General features: G+C 40.6%; 1 protein-coding gene and 1 long non-coding RNA gene across 9 annotated transcripts in view; both read left to right on the plus strand.

Annotated features, from left to right (window-relative positions):
- Positions 1–23,628, plus strand: part of TMEM131L (transmembrane 131 like) — a 123,864-nt gene that overhangs the window by 16,925 nt on the left and 83,311 nt on the right. The window lies entirely within an intron of this gene.
- On the plus strand, positions 12,949–22,202 carry LOC127047870 (uncharacterized). Of its 2 annotated transcripts, XR_007773498.1 has the most exons (3): positions 12,949–15,558; positions 16,861–16,982; positions 20,476–22,202. It is a non-coding gene; the product is annotated as an uncharacterized LOC127047870 (long non-coding RNA). The 2 variants fall into 2 exon arrangements; XR_007773497.1 differs by having other exon boundaries at positions 12,949–16,982.

The raw sequence follows: 23,628 nt of genomic DNA on the forward strand, positions 1-23,628 counted from the left end.
CCAGATTGTACATCTAAATTCCATGCCTTTCTAGGAACTACAGTTAATGGAATATGAATCCATCCACCATAGTCTGAAAAAATTGTCAAACTCCTACTCTCATTTTAGATTCTATTTGATATTCTGCTGAAACACTGTGCAGGTGATGAGTCACCTAAATTCATCTTGCTAATGCATTTTAGCTTTTGTGATAGCGTGGGAAAAATGCAGAATCAGTACTTGAATTGGAAAAATAAATGCTGTTACGCACCTCTCTCACCACACTGAACTTTAATTAGCTGGAAGATGCATGCTGTCATCCCAGGGCACACTTGGTCTGTAGACTTACTTTCTCACGTCAACTTAAAGTGGACTTCCTCACCCCCCTTGGGTGACAGCCCCCTCTGGACAAACAAGCGCAGAATCTGGAGTTAATCTCTTGAGCTCTAATCCTGGTTCTGTCAATTCGCTCAAGGTGTGGCCTTGAACTAGTTCCCTCCCTCTGTGCCTCAGTTTCCCTATCTGTAGAATGCACTTAACACTCATCTATCTGGTAGGGGTGTTGTGGCTATTGCCTGAATATGTCAAGAGCTATATTGCTGTGTATGTGCTAAACTGTAAATGTGCTCTTTTCTGGCAGTATGAAATGCGTTTTAAATCCGTGCATAAATCAGTTTTCTAACTTAATGTTGATTTTCTTTTTCTTTCATTTATTTTCATCATCTCCTCTCTCTCCTTTATACTATTTTATCTTTTTCTATTGTTTTTTTCCCTCTATTCTCTCCCCTCCTCCCCCCGATCTTTCATCCATCTTCTTCCTGAGTCTACCTGTCTTTCTAGCCCTCTCCTTATCAATCTCAATTCCCACCCCCAGTCCCTCGCTGGCCGGGTCTATGCCAGTTGGTCAGTCTTGTGACAGATATTGCAATTTCCTGGAGTGTACTGAACAAACCTTATTGAATTGGTGTAATGTATTTAGGAGTTCATTGTATTAAAATACAGATGTTTGTGTATTATTGTATGTAACATCTCTAATACATGGCTAGTGTAAACCCTGCGAGTTAAGAGCTTCAAAAGGACAATTTGAAACAGTGTGAATGTTTAAAAATAAGTGGGTTTCCCAGGAAATCTCTTGAGGGAAGCAAATGTAGATTCCCCCCCCCCCCCCCCCCCGTGGTGATGCAGGTACTCAGCCTTTTGAAGCTTCTGCCTGAGGAGGGGACCTTTATCTGTTAATCACATGTTATGTGAGGACAAGATCAGAAGCCCAAACTGTATAAAGAAGTGACTCAGAGATTCGTAAGTGTGATTGTTCTGAGCCAAGGCAGTTATGAACTTGTAACTACAGACAAACTCTTGGTGGGGTTTGAAGGGCTGTTGCTTACTAGGGTTAAGGGTGATCCTTGGTAAGTTTATTAGCCTGTGTGTAGGTTCTCTTATTGTTTTTTGTATGTATTCTCTGTAAAGCTGTCATCTTAAGAATAAAGGTGTTTGCTTAGGAAAAGCTTTGCAGTAACTGACAACAATTACGCTGTTTGTAGCTTCCGAGAAGAAGGTAAAGCAGGCCTGTTTAGGTGGCCAGAGTTGCTGGGGGCGGTGCAGTCTGGAAAAACCTCGGTGAGCAGAGGGAAAGATGTGGATCTCCTTCCAAGAGAGGTGGCTTGCTGGGGGAGCTGGAAGCCCAAGAGTGAGTGCTCTTTGTGACCATAGAATGGGAATACAGATAGAGTGGCCCTGAACTGTGACAAGGCTCTCCCTGCCTTTCCACTGCTTGTTTGTGTGGAGTGTGAATTCTTCAGGCTAGCACTGGCCTTCATGCTGCTGTGTATTCTGAGACTTAGCTCACCTGGAGCATGGGGTTTTCATTGCCTAGGTGCTCAGAGACTACATTGAGGAGCACAGTATAAATGGCTAGATAGAGGCCTGCTGATTTGTGCTGCAACTTCACTCAGCCATGCCTAGCCTCTGGTCTCTGCCTCTCCTGCCTCCCTTTCAGCCAGCTGCCAGGGTGGGTGGATTGGTGGTGCCTGAGACTGCTTCTTGCAGGGTTCACTCGCTGCCCTGCTATCTTATCTGAGCAATGCAGAGGGAGTTGGGGAGCTGCCCTGAGGGCAGGACATACTGAGCACGGGGCTGGGGAATAACAGCAGAACCCTTGTCAGTGCTTGTTGCTGCTGTGAAGAGTAGCTCAGCCCCAGGAGATGGTGGTAATGAGGAGCAGGAGGAACAGTGTGACATGGGGAGAGATCAGGGAAGAGAGGACTGATGTTATTTGGGGCAGAGACAGAGAATGGATGCTTTGTTTCAGTAGTGGAAAATTGATATAGGGAGGAAGGTAGATATACTTGTGTTGGAGTAACTGGTGGATATGAGGGAAGGTGAATAGTGGGCCATGCAATTTGCCATCATATGGAAACCATGTGTGTACGCGCCTATGCGTGCGCCAATCTGTGTGCAGTTTTTCTCAGACTTGTTTCTGAGCCCTCTTAGACTCATCTGGCTGTGCTCCGGGACCCAGCCCACCTGGAGTTCACGGTTCTTAGAGCCTGAACCGTCTTTCTGCTCAGTGCATACGGGTCAGGGGCATCCTTTCTCAATTTCTCTGGGTCTGCATTTTTTCTGGCCCTGCCTCCAAAAGCAAGAGCAAAAGCCCTCAGGATGTTACAGGCTGTTAGTCTCTATACAGCAGTGTGACAAGTTGACATAGTGCCAATTCAATATGCCATATGACCACATGCTATCCCACTTTGAATGCTGTGCAAGACCATCTTGTACATGTTAAATTCTGTGATCCCTGGAACAAAATGTGTATCTTGTTAAACTTAACTTACCTTGTTTGGAACAATAATAAGTAGAATGGATATATTATTTTTAAACAAAGGAAATAGGATTGGTTGGGTAGAGGGACAGCAGGGGATAGATTATATTTGAAAAAGAACATACAGAAAAAATACTACTACATGACATGTCTGTCATCACACTGATCATTTGTCTTTTCTTTCCCTTATCCTTATTTGCTGTTTTTGTATTGTAAGTTGTTCAGTCCAGAGATTCTCTTCCTATGTGTCTAAATAGCCCCTAGCACTTTTCATTATTGTTGCATAAGAACCTAAAATGTGCTAAGGGCTGTTCAGGCACATAGGAAAATACAGTTATTTATTTATTTATTTATTACATAAGAACCCTACATTAAAAATGCTCATGTTAATCCCAAACTCCACCATCTGATTTTTGGTTAAATAGCTATATGATGGTTTGCTATCAAATGCTTTGATTTTACATCACTAATTCAGAATGACTTATTGATTCCTTTTAAAAGAAAATGTAATTATGGTTAGTTGGTACGTAAATCCAAATGTGGATTGGAGGCAGTAAAATTAAAGGTGCCTACAGGGCTAGATGGTTTTAACTGTGTTCAGATAGGGACAAATGAACACTGCTACATTACATTTATTAAGATTCTTCACTTTTCTGCTATATAATGGCAAATTATTTAAAAAAACCTGAGAAATATAACTTATTTATTCAGCAGATGTCTAGAAGCCCACTCAGTTTTATTAGAACTGAAATCAGCAAATTACTAAAACTGATTTGATTTTTATTAGTTGAAAATAAAATTATCTGAAATCTCTTGACTTATGTAATAAAATTAGCAAACAACAGGAAGCTTGCGTTTCCTGCTTCCCCTGATCAGTTAGCTTATTGCATGTTGACTAATTTAATCCAAATGAAGAAAATATTATTCCTCCCCTTCAGGAAACTCAAATGAAATCAAACCTACTTTCCCGCTTTAACGAAGTGCCTCTAGGTGGCTGGCTCAGTGACTTCTTCCAGTCAACTGGAAGGTCAACCTGTGGATGATCTCTGTACCAAGGGTGGCTAGGTATAAAAAGTGTATCAGCATCAGCCGCTTCAATAATTAGGTATTTTCCATGGTAATTTGAGTATAGAATGTGGTCAAAAAAGCGAAGTGAAGTGCTTGTTTACTACTTTCAGTTTAGCCTTAATTATAAATTCAAATTTAAGTTTTTAAATATCTGGTTAAACTGGAATAATTGTTAATTTGTATCCACTCTGCCACATAGCTAGTTAGGAAAGAAAGTTGTTCTTCTGTGATACTAAGTTACTGCTGAGTGGTCAGCTTATTATTTTGGTCAGAGCAGTCACATATAACTTGGACAGTGGTAAAATGATGATAAGAAATACTGTACTTGTAGTATTTTCCTATTTAATTCAGTGAAACCTTTTTTTTTTATTTTAAACTTCACTTTTTTACCTTATTACAGTTTACTCTTCCCCTATTACATTTGTTGCAGAATTCAGAGCAGTCACTGCAGGGTACTTAAGGTTCTTTACTATACATGTACTGTAAATGCGAGCAGGGCTACAGTTTTGGCATAGTAATTTTTAGGAAGAGTAATGGAAATATAAGTAGGAGAGGAGAGAGAGAAGTCAGGAATTATTTTGTGCACAAAATAACCTTTGTTTTCCGTTTATATTATCAATGTGAATATACTGTGTTTTGAACACAGGAATTTTCAGACTAGAACCAACTTCAGTAAGCCCAGCCTTGCTCTTGAAAATAAAAAAAACAAAGAAGAATGGGACGGGGGAAGAATGTTTTTCCGTGAAGGATTAGTGCAACAATCTAGACTGGTCTCCTCTGTAGTAGCCTCTTGGGTAGCCCAGGGTTTCTTCTGGAGTTCTTGATTAACGTTGTTCAGTTGTTTACCATCTAATCCACCCACACGCAAAAGTCAAGTCCGTAGCTATAAAATTTCATGGCACACATCGAGTTCTAATGAAGTGGAAACCGTGAGAAGAAAGTTGGAACAGTGATAGTGTGGTTTGTGCTCTGTTGGGTGCAGCCTGATTCACGCTTTTCCTGTGTTTTTTTATATTAGAAGAAGTCATGAGATTTTTAACATGAAAAGAAGTTTTATTAAAATCTTGTATACGTTTGTTCATAACAACATACTGCTTAAGGGAAGATACAGAAAATATCTTGATGTGCTTTAAGCCTAGACTGATTGGGAAACATTTCCTTTGGATGTTGGGATTGTGACAGTTGTGATACTGTAGCCAAACTTCACATAAATGACTTCAGTTCGTTCGCAGGCCTAAGGATTAAAAGTGGTCTGGTCTTAATGTTAATTCGATACATTTTAAAATGTCTGGGAAGACTTCCTGAAACATGAACAATTCCAGTACTGTATAGGAGGAAATAGAGTAAGTGATGCTAAGTATTAAAAAAAGAAATTGGCTGCAACTTTTTGGTATTTTTTCTGTGCTTAATTTTTCATTTGCTGCTATTCATCATCATTTTTTGTTTCCCCGTGAGACCTGATTGTTTTCATTAAGAGGCTGAAGGATAATAGTGTGTCTATACCATATATCTATGCCACCCACCAGCCCCAATTTTGAATTAAGCTTGTAGATAGCAGACCTCAACATCATGAACTGTGAAATGCAAGGTAATAAGCAGTTAAGTCATTCTGCACCCCAGCTTTACTGTATTCATCAGTTCCTCTTCTAAGCCGCAACTACCTTCCACTCCCACCCACGTATTCTTCTCAGGAATGTGTAGTGGGAATTTCCTAGCTTTATGTTATAGCTATATAAGAGTATTGACATTTAATCACATGGATCGCTAGCAACACTGATATTTATTATATTATCTTCCATGCTCCTGACAGCTTGGCTTCCTTTCCTGGCTTCCTGAAGATGCGGATGTATTTTTTTTTTGTTTTGGTTTGAGTAGGGGAGAAGGTAACTTAGTTGCCATAGGAATAGTTGACATTCATGAATCTCAGACTTTCAAAATCAACATCTCGTGGTGGACTTTTAGAGTTATATTGGGCCTGTGACATTGAAGGTGCTGAAGCCTTTCAGCTCCTACAATCTTCATAGTGGAGTGTGCGCGGCAGATTGCATGGCTGAGCTCTAAAGATGTAAGAAAGTTTCTCTTTTTTTTGTGTTTTTGCCAGTAACTCATAACACAATTCTCTTTGGTACTGTGATTGTAAGACCAATCCTATAACCTTCTCTGAACATGCAGGCACCTACCTCTTACCCAGCAGCTCATGTCTCTATCAATGCTGGTGAAGACTTTCTTATTTAAGGCCTGGTCTATGCTACACGTTTAAACTGAATTTAGCAGCATTAAACCGATTTAATCCTGCACCCGTCCACACAACGAGGCCCTTTATATCGATATAAAGAGCTCTTTAAACTGGTTTCTGTACTCCTCCCCAACAAGAGGAGTAGCGCTGAAATCGGTATTGCCATGTCGGATTAGGGTTAGTGTGGCTGCAAATCGACGATATTGGCCTCCGGGCAGTATCCCACAGTGCACCATTGTAATAGCTCTGGAAAGCAATCTGAACTCGGATGCACTGACCAGGTAGACAGGAAAAGCCCCACGAACTTTTGAATTGCATTTCCTGTTTGCCTAGCATGGAGCTCTGATCAGCATGGGTGGCGATGCAGTCCCAAATCCAAAAAGAACTCCAGAACTCCAGCATGGATCGTACGGGAGATACTGGATCTGATTGCTGTATGTGGAGACAAATCTGTTCTATCAGAGCTCCGTTACAGAAGACGAAATGAGAACGCATTTGAAAAAATCTCTAGGCTATGATAGACAGAGGCCACAGCACAGTGCTGTGACAAGTGTAACGGAAAGCCAAATAATCAAATGGATGCTCATGGAGGGAGGGAGGGGGTACTGAGGACTCCAGCTATCCCACAGTCCCCGCAGTCTCCGAAAGCATTTGCATTCTAGGCTGAGCTCCCAATGCCTGTAGGGTCTAACACATTGTCCAGGGTGGTTCAGGGTATATCTCGTCAATTTACCGCCCTCCCCCCCCCCGTGAAAGAAAAGGGGAAAAAAATTGTTTCTTGACTTTTTTTATATGTCAGCCTATGTCTGCTGCACGCTGCTGGTAGATGCGGTGCTGCGGCACTGAACAGCAGCATCCTCTCCTCTCCTCTCCCCTCCCCGGTGGCAGACGGTAGAGTAAAAATGCCTGATAGCCATCCTCATCATCCTGTGAGTGCTCCTGGCTGGCCTCGGTGAGGTCGGCCGGGGGTGCCTGGGTAAAAATAGGAATTACTCCCGGTCATTCCCAGCAGATGGTACAGAATGGCTGGTAACCATCTTCATCATAGTAACTAGGGGCTGAGCTCCATCAGCCCCCCCCCCCCTTTGCATGTCTAAAGAAAAGATTCTGTACTGCCTGGACTATCATAGCAGCGGGAGGCTGGGCTCCTCTCCCCCTTACCGTTTAATGTCCTGCCTGGACTATCATAGCAGCTGGAGACTGCCTCCCCCTCATTTTATCTCACTAAAAAGTCAGTGTTTCTTATTCCTGCATTCTTTATAACTTCATCACACAAATGGGGGGACAGTGTCACGGTAGCCCAGGAGGGTTGGGGGAGGAGGGAAGCAACGAGTGGGGTTGTTACAGGGGCACCCCCTAGAATGGCACGCAGCTCATCGTTTCTGCAGGATCTGACACGGAGCGGCTGTGCTTTCTGTTTCTCTGGTACACTGGTTCTCTAGTACACTTGCCCCATATTCTAGGCAGGACTAACTCTATTTTTAGATAAACCATAAAGGAGGGAATGACCCGGGGAGTCATTCCCATTTTTGTCTTTGCACCCCTGACCGACCTCAGCAAAGGCCAGCCAGGAGCACCCATGACAGCAGCAGACGGTACAGAACGACTGATAACCATCATCTCATCGCCAATTTACAATGGCAGACAGTACAGAATGACTGATAACCCGTCTCTGCTATCTTGCAAAGGCAAATGAATGCTGCTGTGTAGCACTGCAGTACCACCTCTGTCAGCAGCATCCAGTACACATACAGTGACAGTGACAAAAGGCAAAACGGGCTCCATGGTTGCCATGCTATGGCATCTGCCAGGGCAATCCAGGGAAAAAGGGTGCGAAATGATTCTGCCGTTGCTTTCACAGAGGAAGGAATGAGTGACGACATTTACCCAGAATCACCCGCGACACTGTTTTTGCACCATCATGCATTGGGATCTCAACCCAGAATTCCAGTGGGCGCAGGAGACTGCGGGAACTATGGTATAGCTACAGGATAGCTACCCACAGTGCAACACTCCAGAAATCGACGCTAGCCTTGGTACATGGACGCACACCACCAAATTATTGTGCTTTGTGTGACCGTGTGCACTCAACTTTATACAATCTGTTTTACAAAACCAGTTTATGTAAAATCGGAATAATCCTGTAGTGTAGACGTAACCTAAGTTGCTTACATGTTTGGAATGTTCAGGCAGAATCTTAAGAGTTTTACTCTCTTTAGATGCTCGTTTCCTATTAGTATGATTGGAAACTGGTTCAAGCCTCATGAGACAAGCTGAAACTAAACCCTATGTACTACTGAATTGGGTGTCATATCTGACATTTTGGACCCTGGCCCAGGGCTGCAGGAGTAGTACTGTACGTTCCATTGCCATTGGGAGGACACCTGGAGTGAAGAGGGACTTTGGGACTCCTGTAACCGTGAGCCAGCAGTGTTAGTGTGACGTGTTTAGCTCTAGGGAGAGTGAAACAGATGGTTTGTGTGTGTTCTTTTTTAAGGAGAAATCCTCTTCATCCCTTCCAAAGCCTACAGGCTCCACTGTATTTTAGTCCCTCTACCTCTCCAATTGTGTAATTCTTGAGCAAAGCATGCCGGTTCCATGGAATGATGGATACAAGCAGCTGCAAAAGATAATATTTCAAAAGGGCAGCTGAATGGCTGAAATCCTCTAAGAGAAACTTCTGGACCGTCTTGAAGAAAGATCAGTGTTCAGATGTGGGTCTCTTCCTGTACTCAGCATCCTGTAATGAAGTGTACCCAATTTTCAAGATTCTGCTCAACAGGAACATGGAAATTTTCAGTTACCCACTGCCTTCCAGGCTGTATACTTAAGTGTGGGGGGAAGGGGAGGAAGCGGAGGTCAACTATATTTGCCAATCAAGATGCAAACCATCACCACATATTTTGTCGTATAAACAGTGGTGTTTACATTTATTGAAAATCCGGGGTTGAAGTCCAATCAAATTGTGAGATACGATCACAGTTGCTCAAATCTGCATTATAGAATTAAAATATTGTGTGTTATTAGCTAATTTGTTCAAGGTTAAATTATTGTAACCTGTTTGAAAGCCATTGATTTTATTGTCTAACCAATTGCTCTAAATTTCCTTGCTCACTGTCATATTTTGATTGACGATTATTGCTAATGATACACTGCTTTGAAAATGACCATGTATTTAAAAATAAATTAATAGTATACAAAGTATATCAAGATGAGATGTCATTCTAGAAGATGTGCTCTAGCTCAGCCAGAGTTATTTAGCTTGATGCAGGAATTACTGGCAAAACTTGTATTGCCTGTTTTATCTAGTAGATCAGAGTAGATGGCTCTTATCCTCATATCTTTTAGAAGGATATGGAACATAAAAACAGTCTAGAGGTCAGAAACACCGTAGGTGAAATCTTGACTCTATTGAAGTCCTTGGCAGAATTCCCATTGACTTCCATAGAACTAGGATTTCATTCCTTAAACTCAATCCAAGCATCATTTAGCAGCCTGTGCAGCTCGTACAGCACTGAACTTATGTGCTGTCTGCAGGAAATGCTGCTTAATTAACAAAGCCACCACATTTTGCCCTAGCTGCAAGTTCTTTACGGTTTGAAGGTGCTACTCAATATAGTGATTAAACAATGATCAAACTGCTTTGAAAAAGCAGCACAGAGTCCTGTGACACCTTATAGACTAACAGATGTATTGGAGCATAAGCTTTTGTGGGTGAATACCCACTTCGTCGGATGCATGTGATGTGTGTTCACCCACAAAAGCTCATGCTCCAATACGTCTGTTAGTCTATAAGGTGCCACAGGACTCTCTGCTGCTTTTGCAGATCCAGACTAACACAGCTACCTCTTTGACACTAAACTGCCTTGACTGTGAGAAAATATATATTAAAAAAAAAAAGCCAAAAACAAACAAACCCAACAAAACCAGAACGTAACTATCAGGCAAGATGCTTACACATCTGAGTAACTCTGTTATCTTATTATTGTAACTGTTGTCTTGGCTCTCCCAGTTTCTCCTTTTTAATCATTTTTAGAGCTCCCTGGCAGTTATCATGTCAGAATTTAAGCATCAGTCCTGAAAAATTGTTGCATGCCAGTAGATTACTGTACCTTCAGCGAAACAGATTGCAGGATCGGCATCTTAGATTGGATAATGCACTTTTGGGTGCTCAAAAGAAATAAATAAGCTTACTTAGGTATGGATAACTGTTGCGAGATCCACATCCTTTTTTTTAAAAAAAGAAAAAAATACAAAAACAAATCAAATATTAATAATTTTCTGATGATTCATCCATGTTATGTTACTTGGTATTTTGTAAAGGAAAAAAGTTTTAAAGTGCTGTTCTGGGAAAATATATATACTTTTCTCTTAATTTCTCAGTTTAATCTTATGAAAAACATAGGTAGGATCAGTAATGAGGATCTTCTGTCCTTCGAATAAATCTATTAAGTAAATAAATCTTTCATCTCATTTTTATTATAGAAAAAATACATAAAAGACTGTTTCGTAATACCCTGAATGTAAAAGCAAATACTACATTGAAATCAAAAGTGTTTTGCAAAAGTTGCACTGTATTATGTCTGGGGTTATATGCTATGGACATATAGCAAAGAGACATTCTACTGTACATGCTGAGTGTGGAATATTTGATTAAATACGGAAGGAGTTGGTTTATATGAACCCATTACACACATGCAGTGGACATATAACAACATCGCCCAGCATAATTATTCTTTTTACTATAATACACAGAATAAGCATTTCATCCAAAAACCATTGGACGGAGGTTGCAGGTTAGGAAGGAATGTTATTGCTGCATATACTAGAGTGAATCCATACTAGATAAAGTTATCAGGGGGTAGCCGTCTTAGTCTGTATCCACAGAAACAACAGGGAGTCCGGTGGCACCTTAAAGACTAACGGATTTATTTGGGCATAAGCGTTCGTGGGTAAAAAAAACTCACTTCTTCAAATGCATGGAGAGAAAATTACAGATGCCGGCTTTATATAATGACACATGAAGAGAAGGGAGTTTCTTCACAAGTCGAGAACCAGTGTTGACAGGACCAATTTGATCAGGGGGGATGCAGTCCACACCCAATAATAGATGAGGAGGTGTCAATTCCAAGAGAGGCAAAGCTGTTTTTGTAATGAGCCAGCCACTCCCAGTCCCTATTCAAGCCCAAATTAATGGTGGTAAATTTGCAAATGAATTTTAGTTCAAAGAGAAACAGCAGAAGTCTGTTTCTGAAGGTTTTTTGTTCAAGTATAGTCACTTCTAAATTTGTTATAGAATGTCCAGGGAGATTGAAGTGTTCTCCTACTGGCTTTTGTATGTTACCATTCCTGATGTCCGATTTGTGTCCATTGATTCTTTTACGTAGGAACTGTCCGATTTTGCCAATGTACATGGCACAGGCTTATGCCCAAATAAATCTGTTTAGTCTTTTAAGGTACCACCAGACTCCTTGTTGTTTTTATACTAGATAAAGTTACTGTGAGGTTTTATTTAAGGTGAGAATGGGAAGGGTGGCATTCTTGGGTGCCAGAGGCAGAACAAGAAGAAAGAAACGAGTCTCTAGTTTATAAGTTTTATTGTCCCACAGTACTTCTTGGAATCCAGTCAGCCAAGGGTCAAAATAAACTACCTCCTGTTCTGTGTGCCACATTACTAATGTGTATATATTTTTAATTTTTTTGCTGTTCAGATTTGTTCAGGGCATGTGTATTCAACAGTTGATCAGCAAAACAATTAACAGTGAATACACATGACTAATGGAATATATACGTACAGAATCTTTGGCCTTTCCTGGAGAGGAACAAAGCAGCTGTTTTGGGAAGGGGAGATGGACATAAGGCTGAGTCCTAAATAATAAGTACTATATATCTCCCTTTCTCTCTCCTCTCTCACAAAGCAGGAAAGTACAACATGGGTGATATGACAAACCAGAGAAGTTATTTCAAGGAAATGAATGTCTAATGCCATTGAGATCTTTAAGCCCTTCTTTTGGACTTGACCCTACCTACTATTATAGTCACTAGTATTATTATTTCCTTTGTTGCTATGCCACTGGGCCTCCAGCACACCCACTGCTACATCAGGAACACTCTGCTCCAGGTCTGCCCATTCCCAGGACTCAACCAGGGCATAGTGCCAAAAGGTGTCCAACAAACCCCTGTTTTGCCCATGGCATTTGGCAAGCCAGACAACCTTTCCTCCACTTAGAGCATCCTGTGATACAACCCGCTACTTCACCTAATCATACTTCAAACCGGGAGGAACTCTCTAAGGAAACAACGGAGCAGACATAAGACATAAATGGGTGCCAGACACATTTTACCTATCTGCGGCACAGATATGGGCCTGAGGAAGGTGGCTACCTGAACTAATATTGATGCTGATCAATGCAAGATCCATCAACATCAAATAGTACATGACCTCATCAATGCATGTTCCCATATAGCTTACATCATAGGCACTTTCTTGGATGACACCATGAGCCTTTCCCTAGCCCACACTATCCAACTGACTACTTGCCTTATCACAGATCCAGGCAGCTGCATTCATCTTCTCTTCAAATAGCAAATCCAGAAAGAGCTGCTTCAAGTAAGATGGGTACATTTAGATTCTTTCATCTAACAGTAGAAACTAGAGCCAATGCTAAGATTGATTTTATGCTCATTTACAGATAATGGAAATAAAAAGGGCTCTAAAAGGAGTTTGCTGATCACTTGCTAGTGATGGTGGTGAAACACTCAGATTTGAAATTCATGTTTAGGCTTCAGATACAAGGTCCTTCTCCCTTACACCCAAGTCATTCTTTGTCTGCTTCCCTAGGACTCTGGTCATCTTTGGTCCAGCCTTCAGAGCCAGGCCACACCCTGGACTGGTCTCTGATTATATGTTATTGTGGGCATCACAATCCAGCCACTGTCTTGGACAGACCATCACCTCATTAAGGCATTGGTCGGAGCTCTCCCAGTTCCCAGGCAGCAAGACCCATGATCCTGATTTGACCTGGAGACTCTTTAGTCTCCATAAAACTCCAAAGCATGCTAACAGACAGCAGCACTCCGCAACAGGACAAGGAGTCAAGGACCTGGTGAATCATCACTATTGTACGCTAGCCTCACTCATTGACACACTGGCTCTGGGGGTCTCTTCTCCATATTGCCCACATGATCGCCTTGGTTTTCTAATGTTCTGCACTGGATGAAGAAAGAGGACTGGAAACTCATGTGCCAATGATGGTAAAAGAGAGGCTGAAACAGGAAGGTTCAAACATGGAAACTATGTTAGTGGCACTGATGGATGATCTCTTGCTGTGAATGGATTGTGGATGGATAATGTCATCCTTTGGGACAATTCTGCAGCATTCAATACTGTTGATGATGAGATACTGCTGTTCTACCAGAGAAAGGTAGCATGGATCCATGGGAATGTACTAAAAAGTTTTAAGTCTTTCCTGGAGTGATGCATCCAAAGAGTAGTGATAGGAATCTTTGCCACGAGACCCCTCACTTGTTGAGTCCCAAAAGGATCAGTTCTCTCTCTAGTCCTCTTCCATGTTTTCATGCAAACACCAGGTGAACTGGTCAGATGACATGGAATCAAGTGTCAAGTAATATACAGAAGACACACAGAGCTCTACCGATCCTTCACAACATTTGACCACAACATTATCATCAAGAATGCCCAGTGCTTGAACCAGATTGGTTCATGGATGAAGAACAGGTGGTTGAAGCGGAACCTGAGCAAGATGGAGATGATATTGGTGGGCAGAGGAAAGAACTTAGATTTTGCAGCTGCAGTGAAGTCTCATTTGGTTGAAGGCATACACCCACAATTGGTCTATTCAGTCTGTAAATTAAGAGTGTTTTGTGGATTCCTTGGAAGCATCTGCAAATAACACTTTCTACTATCTCTGTTCCCATGGTAATGGATGATGGACTTTGTAACCTCACAGCTGGACTATACCAATGCAGTATATCTGGGCATGGAGTCAACAGCTTTAAGGAAACTCCAACTAATACAGAACTCTGCAGTGGTTTTCCTTGGCAACACAGATTGCCACAAGCACATCAAGACTCCTCCATCCTCTACACTGACTTCCACAGAATATTGAGTCAAGTTCAAGGTCTCACCTCTTTTACTTCGGGTTGCTCAATGGCCTGGTTCAGGGTATCTAGCAGTTTCCATACAGCTATTGAATGAAGACTATGATTGACATCTCTGCTCCTCAGGCATTATGGAACTTTCTACTGTATGGGTAAAGTTTGTTTGTACAGGAGACAGAACTTTTTTTGAGGTCTGGTCTGAAACTGTGGTCTGAGGTCCTTAGTTCTCGTGGGAGTTATCCCAAACCTCACCATCTTTTGCTCTAACTACAAGGTACACTTCTTCAACATGCCTTCTTTCATATAAACACATAACAGTATGTATATTTAAAGCAAAACTCCACCAAAAGAAAACATTCTAATTCTTCCTCTGGGGGAAGAGAAAACACACCACATGTGACAGATATTAGTCAGATTGCTTAATGCCATACTTGAAGCCGCTGAGATATCATGTTGATGAGGTTGGTCTAAGAACCCATCTGGAATGGAATGGAATTTTGAATGTGAAAAGGACATAAAGCAAAAGTTCGTAGGCCAGAGGGGGAAAACAAGGAAAGAATTAAGTAAGTAATAATTAAAATTATGGAGTAAAGTATGAAAATAGAAGGAAGAGGGAACAAAATCTAAGAAAGGAGAGAAATGAAAGATGTTGGTAGAAAAAGTAATGAAATTTAAAATACTACAGAATTAGGGAAAATACAGATTAAGGTGTAGGACAGGAAAAGATGGACAAGAGTAAAACTAAGGAAAGTTAAATGAGTGAAAAGAGAGAGATGAACATACCAGACATAGGGGCAGCTGATTATCGACTGTCTTGCACCTCGTGTAGTCATTTGCCTCTATACAAAGTGAGTGTAAAAAGATTTAGAATTTGCCACTCATACTGGTATAGTGTTTTAAATCCACTTTTCACTCATTTTTCACTGCTGTAAATTACTACACAAGATACAAGGCAGTGGAGAATCACACCTGGCAAGTTTCGTTCTGTTTTACAACATTTTTTATCTGATTAAAATAATATTTGCTTACATACATTTCTGGTATGTTGAGTCTGGTTGGTAACATCATGAGTTACATTCTAGCATTTTATTGTTCAATCTTTTAAACTTAAAACTCCTCTTGGTTTTTATTTTGTCACTGTAGTAGACATTGTATGTCACTTTGAAAGAAAATACGTTTTTGTGATATTTTGGAGTGCATTTTCTTGTTCCTCGTATTAAGTCTACAGAATGTACCTGTTTTATTTGCCCACTTGCCTGCTGCTGGAGGGACATGCACTGTTCATCACTGTTTGGCATCTATGAATGCTAATTCTTGGCAACTGGAGGAGGAACAGGTCTGTACTTGACCAACTCTTTGACTCATGGTTTACATTCTTTGTGACGTGAATTGCTTTTCCTCAACAGCTTTTGTTCGATTTCTGTGTTGGTATGACTGTTTGAGTCCTGTGCTGGAAGCCTGTTGTACGCAATGCGTGAGGCTGCTGCTCACAAGTATTTTTTTCTGGTCTGCTGGAGATCTCTTAGAGTATGTCTTTACTACCAACGTTAAAAGTGCTGCCATGGCAGCTGTGTAGTAAAAAAACCCACCCCCATGATGGGAGTAGCTCCCAGTGCTCTGAGCGCTATAGCACTGTCTACACTGCCACTTTACAGCGCTGAAACTTGCATCGCTCAGGGTGTGTTTTTTCACACCCCTAAGCGAGAAAGTTTCGGTGCTGTAAAGTGGCACTGCAGACAAGGCCTTAGTTTCTGCAGCATTTAAGCTGCCATTTAAAGGGAGGGGGAGTGGAGGAGAAGGCATTTCTAGCTCATGTGGTTGTGAATGTGACGCAGATTGTGTGATTGATTTTGCAGATGCGTAGTTGCAATTAGCTAAGTTATGTCCTTACTCAGATGATCTGATCTGTATATATTCAGAATACTATTTGATTCTTTTTCTTACAAAAATAAAATATTTCACACTACCCAGCCAGCATACCTGTGGGAGAGTGCAGTATGGCTCTGACATCATCCGTGGAATTGTTTACACAGTCTTCATTATGGGTGACAATACATGAACTAGAAAGAGCAGAGCATTTACTTCTGATTTTGATAAGTTTTCACGTAAAGTTACAAAAAGCCCTCTTTTTTTTTTAGTTGTAGACTGTGCAAATTTAATATGGAAGTTTACTGTGAGAAAGTAAGCATGGTGCTTCATAGTGACAATTTTCCAGAGTATAAGCAAAATGTAAGGTTGAGATACTGTGCTGTCTCCAAGAGGTGCAGCACAGACCTCCCAGTCTAAGGAGAGGGAGTCGGGAACCGTGCTGACATCGCTTTAAGCCATCTTCATGCCCTCCTGATCTGGGGCTGCTCTGGGATTGGAGAAGACCCCAGTGTAATTTAGATGGTCTTGGGGGCCTGTCTAAATGATAGCAGTTGCAGCACTGCCTAGCCAACGTCAGCAGCAATTTGCGCGGCAGCCCTATCTCTGTTTTGCCACTCTCATCCCTACCATCATCTTGAGTCTTTTTTTAGGACTTACTTTGGTTAGATGTTGCGTTGGTCATGAGTACTAGGTTGGTGCCATTGACTTTGGTTTTGAGAAAATGTGCACCCGTCCTTACCCCACAAATTGACCTAGATTTTGCGTGCAGTGTTGTTTTAGCCATCTTGGTCCCAGGATGTCAGAGAGAGAAGATGGGTGAGGAAACATCTTTCACTGGGACAACTTCTGTTGATGAGAGAAACAAGCGAACAGATCATGAGAAATGGGGAGGTGAGAAGGCTTCACATTTTTATCCCATCAGTATTATGTGTGTGTGTGTGGTTGGCCATATCTTGCAACAAATAGGTGCGGCAATAAAAATACAGATTCACTATGGATATAATCCTCAAAGGGATTGTTTAATGCTGTCAGCGTTAGGAAACTTGGAAGGGAAAGTTGTAATTTTAATCTACCATTGTAAGAACACACAAACTGGAAAGACCTACAGTTGGCATAATTAAAAACGGATTTAATATGAGGAGAGATTAATAAGACTGGGACTTTTCAGCTTGGAAAAGAGACAACTAAGGGGGGATATGATAGAGGCCTGTAAAATCATGACTAGTATGGAGAAAGTAAATAAGGATGTGTTATTTACTCCTCATAACACAAGAATTAGGGGTCACCAAATGAAATCAATAGGTAACAGGTTTAAAACAAACAAAAGGAAGTATTTCTTCACACAGTGCACAGTCAACCTGCGGAACTCTTTGCCAGAGGATATTGTGAAGGCCAAGACTATAACAGGGTTCAAAAAAGAGCTAGATTAATTCATGGAGGATAGGTCCATCAATGGCCATTAGCCAGGATGGGCAGGCGTGGTGTCCCTAGCCTGTTTGCCAGAAGCTGGGAATGGGCAACTGGGGATGTACCTGTTCTGTTCATTCCCTCTGGGACACCTGGCATTGGCCACTTTTGGAAGACAGGATGCTGGGCGAGATAGACCTTTGGTCTGGCTCTATATGGCCGTTCTTATGTTGTTAAATGTTGTTAATTTTACCCCAGTATTTCCCCATAAATATTGTGGCACATTAAATGTTAACTACCTAAATTTTGAATAGAAGATACTGTTGTACTGCAATTGTTATGGAATGACAAATGTCACAGTTTACAAACAACTGGAATATATTGGAATAGGTGCTTACTCAGCCCTTGACTGTATGGGGGCTAGCAGGAGAAGTGTGGAGGGGGTTTGAACCTTCCCAAACTGAGGAAGATAAAACTTCGTATTCTTCGTATTTCTGTCTCTTTCTGTCTTATACACACACACAGTCACTCACACAACAAGAGAGAACTGAGTAGGGGGATATACCCAACTTTTCGGACATTCTTCATGCATCATAAAGAGTTACAAAAACTGTCTTATGGTGGTTGCATCTCTCTATGCTGTCTAGTGCTGGTCATTGTCAGAGTCAGGATACTGGACTAGATGGAGCATGGGTCTAATCCAGTCTGCCAATTTTTGTTTCCTACTTCTTCTTGCCACGTCCTCTATTTTACTAGTTGAACATTTGTGATCTCCTCTTACTGCTCTCTGAGCCTCATTTACAGCCACCACTCTTCCAGCTTAAGATCACTAAATGCAGCTTCCTTTATAACCCAACAACACTGCTGCTTTATCAGCTCAAGGGGTTCCTTGAGGCATCCCTCTATATGTTGAGTGCATTGCTTGCCCTTGCCAAACTGGTTTGCAATGAACAGAGGTCACACATGTGGCAGTGCATAAAAAGCACTCGTGTACATTTTAATAATCATCATAATAGTTTAAGCTTCAATCCTGAATCATGATCTACTAGCATGGATTCCTGTACCCATCCAGGATCCTGTCAATTTCAGTGAGATTTTGCATGGATAGAGGTAAATGCTACTGGATTCTTATGCAGGATCATGGCCTCTATTTGGGTGTTGATATTATGTTTAAAAATTAAAACCTAATAAAAACAGTATGTAAGAAAAAATTAAAGTCCAGATCTCATATTTAGGCACACTCTAGAGCAATCTTTTGCCAGTGGCAAAATTAGCTAATTTGCTTAGCTTTCCTTGTTGTGGAACAGAGGAGGAATTACTAGATTCTAAAGAAGGTAAAGTCTTGATGCAGTACCTTATTATGGTATTTTCACTGAACTAATTTCAAAGTAGCCAAAGTTGACTTATGAGAGAAACAGTAATTTGAAAATATTAGCAAGAAGTTATTTTATTTAAGTATACAATTGTTAGCTTGTTAACTCAGGATGTCGCTGTCTGGAAGCTAAACTCTGGGGGCTGGCAGCCCAGCCATGATATACATGAGTTTTTCAAGCAAAATAATGGAAGACATTTTGGTAACAACTGTGGAACAGTGCTTGTTTCATATGGTTCTGCTTTATTTAATAGCAGTGGGTTGCAGTATTCAATGCCTTAGAAGAATTGGCTCTGTGAACTACTACACAAGGTGTAAATAAACTGTGTACCAGGGGTTTTCAAACTGGGGGTCGCGAGGTTATTACATGGGGGGTCGTGAGCTGTCAGCCTCCACCCCAAACCCTGCTTTGCCTTCAGCATGTATAATAGTATTAAACATATAAACAAATGTTTTTAATTTATAAGGGGGGGAGGGTCACACTCAGAGGCTTGCTATGTGAAAGGGGTCACCAGTACAATAGTTTAAGAAACACTGCTGCATACTGATGTCAGCAGACCCTAGATATTTTTGTAAGGATTTGGCAAATTTCTGCACTGACTTATAACTTTACTAATCCTGTTAATGCAATCATTTTATTTTTTGCCAAATATTTCTGATTTGCTCTGATGTAAGTTTTGTTCATACTGTACATTTGTATTCTTTAACCGTGGAATTTCACAAAGTATAACAAATGCAGTCACACTTAGAGTAGGTCAAGAATATACTAGAAAAGAGCTTCTTCCTCTTACGAATAGCACTAAATTGTGGTATTTTCTTTTTGCATACCATGACCATAAGTGCTGAGTGATGCAAAGCAGGCTCACAAGCTACATATTTCAAAAGATGTAACTAGAGAAATTCTCCCAGTCCCTTATCTCTGTAGTGTCCTGGTGTTAAAGTGGTTGACTTTCTTTGGGTTAGGATGTGGAAATGATCATAGCATGCAGCATTCAGGATTTCCTCTTTCTGTGAATAGAAAAGAAAGGGGATGTACTTGGGAAGTATAATAAGAGGAGTGAGCTGGCTGTGTGTGGTGCATGTAAAGAATAAATACTTGCTTTGATAGTAGATAGACATTACTTGTTTGTGTGAGTATATAGTAGATGAAAACACACAGCTGGGAAACAGTTAAAAACGTATAAAAATAATATAGTATTCTGTAATGGATCAAAACAATGTAATATTATTGTGATTGGTATTGGACTGTTTACTGTAAAATAGTGTAGTACTTCTATAAAGGCCCCATAAAGAAAGCTCTTTGAATTTCTGTAGAAAATCACAACTGCAACATGAGATATTATTAGTATGATTACAGTTGTAAATTAATTTATCTGTAGCATGATAATCCAGTGGGTTATTGTACCAAAATAAAATAAAAGCTTGGTTAAACCACTTCTAAACTTTGTTTGAGAGAGAGCAAAGAACACACAATCCCATTTGAAAAAATACACTAGTGAAGTGAGGGGGGAAGGGTTTTGGACCATTTCTGCATGGAGCATGATTACTACTTTCTGATATTTATGGCTTTATCTCCCTTTTTTTCTTTGTGTCTTTCCCCTTTAGCACTCCTTAAGATCTCACACTGACACCTGCAGAGGAAGAGTAGCATTGTGTTCAAGCACAACAGCACTTTTCCCATGGCTCCTATTGTGACTGAATTTGAGTAAGATTATGTAACCATAGTCAATTTCACTCTGCAGCAGTGCTGCAGGTAAAGTACAAATAGGCAAAAGGGTAGCACTAGTCTTTCTCTGTAGATTTTGTTACTTGAAAATTTGCAATTACAGAAATACTATTTAATGATATGACATATGGAGTGTTATTACAAACCTTATCTATGTGCTTTAAATTCTGATAAATCTTCATATGCCTTGAAATATTGTGTTTAATTTCCTCTCTTGGAGAAGAGAATGAATTTTAATAAGCAAGGCAAGCTATAGCAGCTATAAAATTTTTCTAATAAAAATGCAATTTCCATAGCATTGAGAAAATTGGATTTGTGGTGATTTTTTTTTCTCTAGCCAATATTTTGTGAAATGATTTTGGAAAAAGACAGCCATATGTTTGCTTAAGCTTTCAATAGAGACACTCTGTTTCCACTGTTTTGTAGGACTGTGAAATGCTTCACTGCTTGGGTCCATCTGCCCAACATACTGCAATATTTGCTTTTCTGTAGCTTACATAACATTAGACTCTGTTCCTCCTGATAGAGAGTAAATAGCTGTGTGTAGTCTTGCATGCCTGTTTTCACATAATTGTGTAAACCAAAAACTGCGCTTGAGATGTACAGAGATACTTAGCATTCCTTATTAGCTAATGCGTAAACATAATTAAAATAGTGGTTTTAAAGGTCTGACTGAAATATATAAAAGGCAGAAAATGCAAAGTCCAGGCTAAAACTCACTACTTCTGTGTCAAACAGTTGTGGCTGGGTATTTCAGCTCCTATGGTATGTGAAATCACCCAGTGCTCTGTGAGCCCTTGACAGGAGCCAGCTGTCTCAAATGCAACATCTAGACTCAAGGGAATAAGCTAAAGTCAGAGTGTGAGTCTGTAAGTCCTGGCTCTAGATTTCTGTCATTTGTTTAGTTTCCTTTTTAGTTAGTGTTCCTTTTTTTGTTAGTTTCAGGGGGAAGAGAGAGGGCAGGGGACTTTGTGAAGGCTTTAATATTTACCAGATACCTTTGAAAAGCCTTCTCATGACCCATTAAGGTCATGCAGATCTGCATATGGGTGTTTCCAGGTCTGTACCCTTTCATTTTAAAAAGCAATTGAAAGGCCTGGATTATCTTAAAGCAACAGCAAAAAGCAACATCTGCAGGAAGATTATAAATGTTAATAATTAAATAGACTAAGTTTATACCTACTAGAGAACGTTTTAATACTTTTTGCTGAAGTGTTCTGGGTTAGCTTAAGATGGCTTCTGTGAAGATGGAAAATTTTGGTTGCAGCTGTAGATAGAAAAAGGAAATGGTTGGGTGTAATGATATTTAACAAGAATGTAACTTCCTATTACTCTGAGTTTTGCAGGCCCATTGTGTTTCCTGTCAATAACCTCCTCCCCCATTCTTTCAAGTGAGGAGCTAGTTATTGTGTGCAAGATGAATATTAAAATGCACTTATGCATGAAAGTGAAATACTTGAAGTAGGGCTGCTGAATTGCCAAAAATGGGCCGTTCTACACAGGGGAAAGTTTTAAATAAACTCTGCTGATGAAAGACTTTTGGTCAACATTCCCCCAACTTTTGGTCAACCTTCCCCCAATCACTAATAAAATTATGTATAACTTATTGTAATGACCAGATGTTTCAACTCTGTCACCTTCTCATCTCTATTTGATGCCAGTTTTCTTTTTCTTTTCTTTTCTTTTTTTTAACTTTCACCTTTTTTTCTGTTAACTTGTGTTTATTGTAGTGTTCAAGAGAATTTAACAAAGGCAGCCAGGATAAAATCAATGTTTATTTTGTCGTCATTCTTTGGCTCTTTTTACACTAGAGTTCAAAGCATGTTAGACAAAACTGGGTTTAAAAACCACTCTTGTCTGAAACACAGCTTTCTTAGGCAGTGTAAAAATGGCTGAATAATGTTGAAATGTGTTATATCCTGGTTTAGAAAAATGCACGTAGACCAGCATTAAGTACAACGTAGTCCGTGACTTGATCAATGATTCTGCTTCCTTAAGAAAATATTTTCCTATCTATTTCACAAAGATGTTGGGCAGTTTGGTTAATTTTTGTAAAACACCTCGTTGTGCACTTTGGATGAAGAGGTACTATTGCAGTTCGAAGTATTATTAAGACCCATAAGCAGGATGTCTTGCGTAGAATTTTAGCCTAAGAAAAGTGAATGCTGACATTGGAGAAGTGTGTTTTATGTACAGTAAGTATTTCACTTTTTTATAATTGGTTTTAAGAAACAGGTTAATTAGTACCACATTCTCGAGAACTAGGCCAGCATTTTCAAAGCTCATGGCCTAAAATTAGGAACCTAAATAAACAGACTGGTTTACAGAGCACTTGGTAGCTCCCAGTGAAGCCAATGGGAGTTAGGAGTGCTAAGCATTTTTCAAAATCAGACCAAGTTATTTATATTTTTGTTCGTATAGCATGTACCCAGGTTTGAATATTTTGATGTGAGATACTTCGTATATGAATAACTCTTCAGAATTAACTTTTCAAAAGTAACGAGTGTTTTGTGGGAGGAACAGGTTCAGTCACTTTAAGTGGCCTGAGATTTCAGAGGGCTGAGCTACCTGTATTGCCAACACCAAGCATTTAAAATTCATTAATCAAGCCACTCTCTCCTCAAACCAGCCAGTGGTTTAAAAACAATGATTTAGAAAATAAACAAAAAAAAAGATAGTTTTATTTGTCTTCTCGTTTCTGAGCCTTTAGATAGGGTGACGAGGTGTCTGGTTTTCGATCTTGATGGGCTCCGGTCAGCACTGCTGACCGGGCTGTTAACTGTCGGGTTGGCGGCACCGCGCAGTGGGGCTGGCAGGCTCACTGCTAACCTCTGCGCTGTGTGGTTCCTGGGAAACATGGCCTGCATGTCCCCCCTTCGTCTCCTTTGCGTAGGGGCAGTCAGGGGCCTCCCCATGCTGCCCCTGCCTCAACCGCACCTCCCATTGGTGGTAACTAACCTGGCTCCGCCTCTGTGTAGGAGCCGGAGGGAGGACATGCCAGTGCTTCTTGGAGCTGCTTGAGGTAAGTGCCA

The sequence above is a fragment of the Gopherus flavomarginatus genome, chromosome 3 (genome assembly GCF_025201925.1).
Source record: "Gopherus flavomarginatus isolate rGopFla2 chromosome 3, rGopFla2.mat.asm, whole genome shotgun sequence".
In the NCBI taxonomy this organism is placed as follows: domain Eukaryota; kingdom Metazoa; phylum Chordata; order Testudines; family Testudinidae; genus Gopherus; species Gopherus flavomarginatus.